Source organism: Corvus moneduloides, chromosome 10 (genome assembly GCF_009650955.1).
Source record: "Corvus moneduloides isolate bCorMon1 chromosome 10, bCorMon1.pri, whole genome shotgun sequence".
Classification (NCBI taxonomy): Eukaryota; Metazoa; Chordata; class Aves; order Passeriformes; family Corvidae; genus Corvus; species Corvus moneduloides.
Genome location: NC_045485.1, coordinates 9,233,185 through 9,241,685, shown reverse-complemented (window position 1 = coordinate 9,241,685; position 8,501 = coordinate 9,233,185).

Genomic DNA, 8,501 nt, shown 5'->3' with positions numbered 1-8,501 from the left:
GACCCAGGCCCAGGGGAAGGGAACCAACAAAAGTCCATGCCCTGCTGTATTCCCACTGCTGTGGGAAGAGGACTAGTTTAGACACATGTGCACAAACCCCTCTGTCTTTCCTGGACAATATCAAATATTTGTTTAAACACACACCTGTTGGAGCTAGCATGACACAAGCAGCAGATGGCCTATCTCCTGGTTTTCTCTCTGTGCTGTGATTCCATGGAGCACCCATGCCTGCTGGAGGGCAAGAGGTGGTCCTGGACTCACAGACCCATCCCCATGCCTCAGCCAGCAGTACCTGAAGGGAATAAACACCATATCATCTAAGAATTGTATGGGTATGCTTACTGCCTTCAATTTATAAATTAAATTCTATTATATAGAAATGAAACTCATTTTCAGTTTTATAAAACCTGAGTCACTGGTAGGATTTGAAATTACAGTAAGAACTTTAGTACCCTCTCTTCTAGTACTTTAGTATCTTTTCTTTTTCTCATTGTATGACACCTAAATAAACAATACAGTGATTTTAGTAGCAAAGGTTAGCAACTATCCAAAAGATTTGGAGATGCAATTCAGGTAAGTTATCCAAAATTCACATTAGTACCTACATACTGTATCTATATTGTACAAGGCAAATCATACTAGAATTGAATTTATTATTGCTTTAGCCCTTCTTTGGTTAGTGAATTGATTCTATTGTCTTTTCCAGTCCATTTGTGATTATGAGAGAAATTTGGACAAAGACTCTTCAAGTCAGGATTGTTTGTGTGTCATTAGGCTGCTCACCCTTGGCAGCCCCTGGCCCATGATGTGTCCTTGGCCACCTCTGCCATCTCTGGCTGGATAACAGAAACCTTCCAAGTAAAAGAAAAGAAATCAAGAGATAAAAAAATCATAATACACTTTCTGGAGTGACTCTTTAGGGATTCTTTATTCCTTTGGCACAATGTAATCAGTACTTCCTAGAATTCTGACATCAGCAGATATTTCTGTGTATAACCACCAGTCTTTAGTCAAAGACAAAACCCCAAATGTTTCTGTATGTCAGCCCACTCTGTGTAAAATGAAGACAACAATACTCCCCGTTCCAATCTGTTTCTGTGCTCTGATGATGGGGATTCTGGTCTCTCTTGGCACAGCACATGCAGGTCTCTCAGACTATGCTGGACCTCCTTGCAGAGATCTGGCACTGGCCAACCTGCCACTTGCTGCAGCAGAGCAAGTATGATTGGGCATGTAGAGGGGAGGCTGGAGCAGGATGGCTTTGGTTTCAGAGGGTTTCTTGCTTCCCACAACATGCAGGGTGAATAGGGATAGGCTCAGACAGAACTGCACGCTGGAATTCTCCTAAGAGTCTGAGCCTCTTGCCAAGGGCACAGGATACCTTCAGGTGAAAGGTGTCTGAAAAGTCCTCCATGGGCTGCACCTGCGCACAACCTTTCCTTCCTCCCATAGCCCCCTAAGTGTCCAGTGCTGATATCCAAACAGCAGCCTGAGAACTGTGCTGCTGTAAAATTCTGTAAAATTCTGCAACCTTTCTGGCAGTTTGTGAGTAAGTGTGCCTTGTATTTTTTCTGCCTTCGTGGCAAAAGATTCATTAATTCAGAAGGGAGATGTTGTGGCCTTGCAAAAAAGATATTCATCCATACCTGACAAATGATTTTATCAAGATCCAATTTCCCCTGGCCTTTGTTGTGCTTGTACCCAGTTGGTTCTAAACAGCATCCTTGAGCCCTAGATAGTTCAGCAAAATAAATGGGCCATCTGCAAAGCCGTATACACTGTTTCTTCAATTAGATGAGAGGTGAAAATATGCAACATAGCAATTTATAACTTCTGGTTACAGCCTTGGAGAATGCAGTCACAGACCGTCATGGTCTGTGTATGCAAGGCCATCCTCCTTTTTCTTCTTTTTCTCTCTGTTGTGTGATCATTACAAACAATGCAAAGTCATATGTGAATTGCCATGGTGGAGGGGCTCCTCCCAAGACTGTCTGAGCAGAGCACGTTCTAAACATTGCACTCTGGAGCCCAAAATACCACAGCAGTAACAGAATCCTTTCTCCAAGTGGTTGCCAGCACTGTCTCCTACCAAAGACCCCTAGGGATGCAGGCCTTTTCAGCATACTTCCTTCAAACACAGCCTCACATCCGTTGTTCAGATATCGTGTGTTCACATTTATCTTAAATTAGCCTGCACAGTGACATTTTAGTGACTCAAAGTGAAAAAGAATCTGTCTTTCTACTGATGCAAACCAAAAAGGAAGTTATATATATATATGCATTGGTAGGCTTCCAGTACTTCACACTACCAAACCATGAAGACAGCTGATGCAGAGTCTAGATTAGGAATAAAAATAAACACAGGAGATATTCTGCCCTGCATAGTTTGGATGGCTCCAATTTTCAAAACACATATTTTAAACCCCCAGCAGTTATATTTGAATTCTTATTAAAGACCCTGGGCAAAATTTAAATGACATGAATGTAGACTAACTTAACAGCAGTGAAACTGCACAAGTGCAGGCTTTGTCCTCAAGCAAGCTTTCAAAACCCCAGCTCCTCTGTTACGCTGAGCTGGAGATGGGAGACCATCAATATTGTCGTCAATAATATTTTAAATGGGAATTAAGTTGGGAAAAGTCACCAGCTCAGGTCCAAAACCTATTCACGGGTGCCCTTGAGCACACAGATAGGGAGGGAACTTAAGAAATTAATGATTCCTCCAAGAGCTGGATGGTCACCGGCATCATTCCCTCTCCCCCAGCTTTCCATGTCTGCTGCCATGGAGCTCTGCTCTCCCTGTGCGTGATTCACCAACTCTTCCCTTCCTCAGCACTCCTCCGATCTGTGGGAGTCAGGGCGGCATCCGTGGAAAGGTCTCATGTGAAGGAGGAACAGACCCTGGAGGTACATTTGCATGAAACTTTCTGGTTAAAGTCTTTGTACATGTTCCTCTGGGTATTTTCTTTAGCTTGCTTCTTGTATGACTGCTCACATTCAAGAGCTAGTGTCTAATATCTTTGTTTTCTACAAAGAAAACAGCTCATTGCTTGTATTTTCCCCCTCTGATTGCTAGTTAATGAAATTGGTTCCAGCTGTAACATTGCTGCAATGAGCTACAAAGAATCACTTGTCTCAATTGCTTGGGCCAGGCTTGTTTCAGCTACAGCTCACAGATGGCACAGTTATCCAGGAGACTGGAAGAATGCAGTCAAGAATAATGCAAAAATGGGTAAAAGCCAAGGCTCATCAATCTTTGGTGCTTTGCTATTGTATCTGTATTGTACTTCAGCCTCATAGCTCCAACATATTAGCCTATGGAGCTGTTTGGTTGCTTTCTGGAATCTTGGTTCTTTGGAAAAGTAACTCCAAATGGCAAGGTGGTTGTGCCAAATGAGAACTAGTGTAGTGCCAGCCCATGCAGGAGGTACTGCTAAACAAGGGGTATCTGAGGGGTCTGTTGTGTATTTCCCTCCCCTGTGCTTTTAATTTCCTGCAATATCCATGTCACCTATCATCTGCTATGTAACTCAATGTAACTCCAAAAGCCCAGTTCGAGAACCCAAAGCAGTTTAGCAGCACATCCCTGATAATGTCAAACAAATGGTAAATGCTGGCTGTAGCTTTATTTGTCTTTCATATTGTGAGAGATTGCTCCTTTACTTTTGGAAATTATAATACAGATATCCTCCATTGTGGCATATTAAATATCTGGGGTTTGTGCTTAAGAGGTGGGCCCAGGTTTCCTGCAGCTGTGGATATCAAGACCTGTAACTGTTAAATTGCAAATCTTACTGAATATATTGATGGTCCAGTGAGCTTTCTCCTTGGCTACCCTTTCCCACTGAACCACCTACCACTGATGCTCTCTTGGTGCTTCAGAGGTAATATTCAGCTTCCTTGTTGCTTTTACTCCTCCAAGTAATATTTCGCAATAATACTAATTATATGGCGTGGTTAGATTTCTCATACCATTATTAGCAAATACATGTTTACTCTAGCTTTCCTTGTTTGAACTGAATCTGTGAGCTATATCCCATGTGGTATCTTTGAAAAATACTTGGATCCATTCTGTGCAAAGGTAAAGTTTAATATCCTTTTTTGTGACTAGGGACAAACTGTTCTACAGCTTTAGGTCTGAGTTTCCAGAGGACTACAGCTCCCATGATCCCCAAGAAGGATTGGACCTGAGCTTTGACAGCGATGCACTTTATGAAAAGGAGGAAGTAAACAAAAAACAATTCTGTTGTTTAAGCAAGAGAAGTAAAGTTTGTAATTTAGTAGGGAATGCAAAATAGGGAATAGTAAACTCTGTTGGAAAATCCAAATGGAGATCTGTGATGGTAATATGAGAGAGGTTCAAAGGCTAAAGCTCTAAGGGAACCCTGTTGATTTGTCGAGTAGAAGGGCTCTTAGCCACAAATTTATAAATGTCAAAGCCAGGATGGTTAATGACTTAAAAGAATGTGAGTTCTAAAGAAGAAATGTAAATTCTAGTGAAGTGAAAGGAAAAGGAAGACTGAAAGCATGAAGTGCTTATCTCTGTGCCCAGTGTATGTCAGTTGCGCACAATGGAATGAAGTTTCCTCTTCCTCCTGCACGGGGAGGATGCTGTGATCAGGAGTGAGGAAGGTGATAGGTGCTTGCTGGATGTTAGAGCAGCTTTATTTTTTGTAATGGGCTCTACAAGGGGTAATGGCTTAGCTGGAGAACTAAAGTGACCCACCTGTCTCTGGTAGGGTGAGCTGAGGGGCTGAGAAACTCAGACGCAGACTAGCTGAGAGCAGCTAGTAAGAAACACAGGTAACCCTGTGTTTCCTGTGTCTTTGCCGACAACTGCAATCTCCTTTTTGATCTCTCCTTTCGAAACTGGAGGTGTTGGTGATGATCTAACCAGCACCTGACTAGCCAGACATTTGTACTTGGAGGGCAGCTGGATTGTGCGATGGGGGGAGTGGCTGGCACCCTGGCAAATCCCTTCAGAGGATTGCACCAAAATCTCAGTTATTTTCCTTTCAGCTTTATACCACCCACTTTCATCCAACCAACAATGAATGAACTTGAAAGGCCCAGTGTGTTGAGCTATTGTGCAGAGTGGACAAGAGCTAAACTCTATACTACTAAGAAAACCTGAGAAATGATCCCTGTGGTGCACTTGCTGATGATTACTGTGTATTCTGACTTCCCTGTGTATTTCTATATAGTGAAATTATATTGTAATGCAGGAAGGTCCTTTCTTCCCTCTCCAATGAAAACAATAGAGCCAAACAGACAGCATTAGATGTTTAAAAAGATTCACTACATAGTTTCAATTATTGGTCTGACTTCTGCTGTGTCTGGTTACGCTCATCCTCGGGATCAGAAAATACCTTTCTGTAAAACAGCAATTAAAAAAAAAAAAAAAAAAAAAAGTCTTTCTATCTTAGGCTAGCTACCAAAAATGCACTGCATCTTTCTGACCTCTGCTGTAGCCATCTAATAGCTCTTGTGGATTAATTTGGGGACAATACTGGTCTTTATTCTGGTTTTGGTTTTGTGCATGGCTCTGCACTGATATGAACACTAGATATACTAAAATTGAGATTTTGAGGTTTTTAATGTTAAATGTGGAGTTACATCTATTTGAGATCTCCAGCATTTCCCTTGAGATTGATTTTTCCTCTGATAATTTGTTGTGCCGAAACCAGTGTTTTCCATTCTTAACTTGAACCGTCTTGGTTTCATCAAAACTGGTTTTATATAGTGTGTCTTTGAGGCTAGGGGGTAACTGTCTCTCTCTTATTTTAAGATGAATTATTTTGTTGAAAGGCTATTTTTTTTTTTTAGAATAAGAACCTGTATCTGCACCACTATCTAGTCTGCTTGAACTAGTTCTGCCCCAGATGGATGAAGCAGTTTAGTTGTAGCTACAAAGAACTTGACAAAGAGTGTCCAAAGATCTGTCCAAGAAGCAGGATAAATTGTTTGTGCTCACCTCTGGGCTACCAGTAGGATCAGAAGCAGACAATCAGTGTATGTGTGTGCCATGCTCCGGTGTAGATGTGTCACACACTGGGAAACTGGCATTGTCCTCACAATGGATACAGCAGAAAGCTGCCCAAATCTGGACATCACTGGCCTTTACAAAAATGGTTTGCAAGTACAGCTAACTCCTTATTGCTGTTTGAATGCCAGCTTTGCTGCATTTTTTTGTCGTGACTAGGACTGATGCTGGAAGAAGGGAAATCCAAATCCTGGTCTTTCATGGACGCGGAGGGACAGGAGTTAGTGTGGGAGCTGGCTGTGGATTTAGTGCAGTGGGGTGATGTGTACATGCACATGTAAAACAGGAGCTGTGCTGCAGCAAGAACTACAGCTCAGAGGTGCAGTGCTATCTTTGGCTGCACAGAATTACACGGATACAGCAAAGCCCCTGCATTTGCCTGTGTGGCCAGTGAGCACACTGCAGCTTGTTTGTGTGGATGGAACCATTTCAAATTGTGCAGGATCACACTGCTGCTGGAGCAATTTGTCTTCCCTGCTGCATGCACAGCAGCACCTGCAGCCCCTCAAGGAGTGTGCTGGGGCTTTGCTCACCTCCTTTCTTGCTGCTTGGCTAGTTTCCCCTTTCTTTTCTCCCTTCTTTTCCCTACCCTGACAGAGCAGCCTTGTGGGGAAAGCAAAGCTGTGTGTTTCTGAAGCACTGGAATGCAAACAAACCAGCTCCAACTGAGGCTTGACTGGGAAAATCTGTGCTGCACAGTGTGGCCATCACAGTGTGCAGTATCTATGAGCTGCAAGAAAAGACTGCCAGGCAGGTGAAGAGCCTGAAGGACCTGAAGGACTTCAGTTCTTTGATGGTGATGGTGTTTTTAAGAAATAGATTAAAACTAATTTGTGAATTAATTAAAAAATGTTCATTTTATCCATGCTTGATGGGTGTGAGTAGTGTATGAAGTCAACATCAGTTACCAGAGTATGCTGTGCCTCTCTTCAAAGCCTTGCACAAGGAGTGCTTGTAATGCGGGTGAATGGTGATGTCCACATTTTCCCAGGGGAAAACAGAAGAGCAGTGCAATGTGCAATGAGACACAGGGGTGATGATCCAGCATGTAGCTTCAGAGCTGCTGGCCATGGGATCTGTACTCTGGACCTGTTTTAATTAGCTGAAATAAGTAAGAACAAATGTAAAGCTGGAGAGATGTGAGCTTCTAACTGAGAAGCAGAACCACCAAGCAGCTAATTGGGAGGAGGCTAGCTCTAACTTGTACAGCTGTTCTGTCCCAACAGCTTGCCTGATGGTGTAATACATTGAAAACAACAATAATCCTGCTGTCCAGTAACATGTACAGGCTAGTTACTAGAATCTTAACTGCAGCTGAAAGCAGAGATGCAGGAATGAATATCACAGGTAAAGCCAACCCAAATCTATAGTGACAAGTCTTTTCAAAGTTTGGCCATTAGGATGACAGACTCTAAGTTACGTGGGCTTCCACTGCTTACCAGACTTCCATTTGCTGCCTGTAAGCCAACAGCCTCATTTTCCCTGTGGCCAACATCCAGCTACCAAAATTTCTAACGCAGTTTTATGTATGGAACTTGCTGAGGTTCTAGGCAACACCTCTTTTCTCACATGGAAGAGTGATCTCTTTAATGGGATTAAAGAGAAGATATTTCCTGCTTCCATGCCTAAAGTGAGAGAATTGTTAATTGAGTAAGAAATATTATTGAGGCTCTTTTTCTAAGATAAGCTAACATCCTCAACTATATGCCTTGGTTTCCATGCTCTGGAGAAAAGAGAAAGGAATAACAATGGAATATTCTGATGCCAAAACAGTGACTAGCCCCAAGCGGCAAGGTCACTGCTGTCATGGAAACTGCCCAGGCTTTAGGCTTTTCTGACAAGTAATGCCTATGGCATGATGGTCTGAAAATCCATCCTATATTCAGGATTGTTCCTGTGATTCATGTGTCTTCCTGTGTACGGCAAATATTTCCTAACACAGTTTTTAAAAGAAGGGAAGATGAGGTAGAGCTCTCCAACAACCACCAGTACCAGAGCACTCCATGCATAAAGTAACCCTGAAGAATCTTGTGAATCCATGCATGTCATCAAAATGCCTGCAGGATTACCCAACAGAGCTCTTGATTCATAGGACTAGGATTAATGAACACCAGGAAAATAATAGATTGCATTGGGTAATCTGTGTGTTTGGATGCCCAATCCTTCAAGCCAAGTCATTCTTGCAGGCCTGGGAAATCCTTGAATGAAAAACTCTGCAATTGCTACAGGTCTTCATTAAAACACAGAATGAAGTCCTCTACATTCCATACACTGTGTAATACTGAGAAGAAACCACTGTGAGTAAAAATCCCGCTCTAATCATTAAATTCCTGCCAACTAAAAGTAGATACTTTTTTTCCTTATGGCTGCAGAAACTGGACCTTGGATGAATTTCCTGCCAGCAGTGAGTCTGATCAAGCACTGTGCATCTGACAGCCAGCCTGGCACCACCTCACTA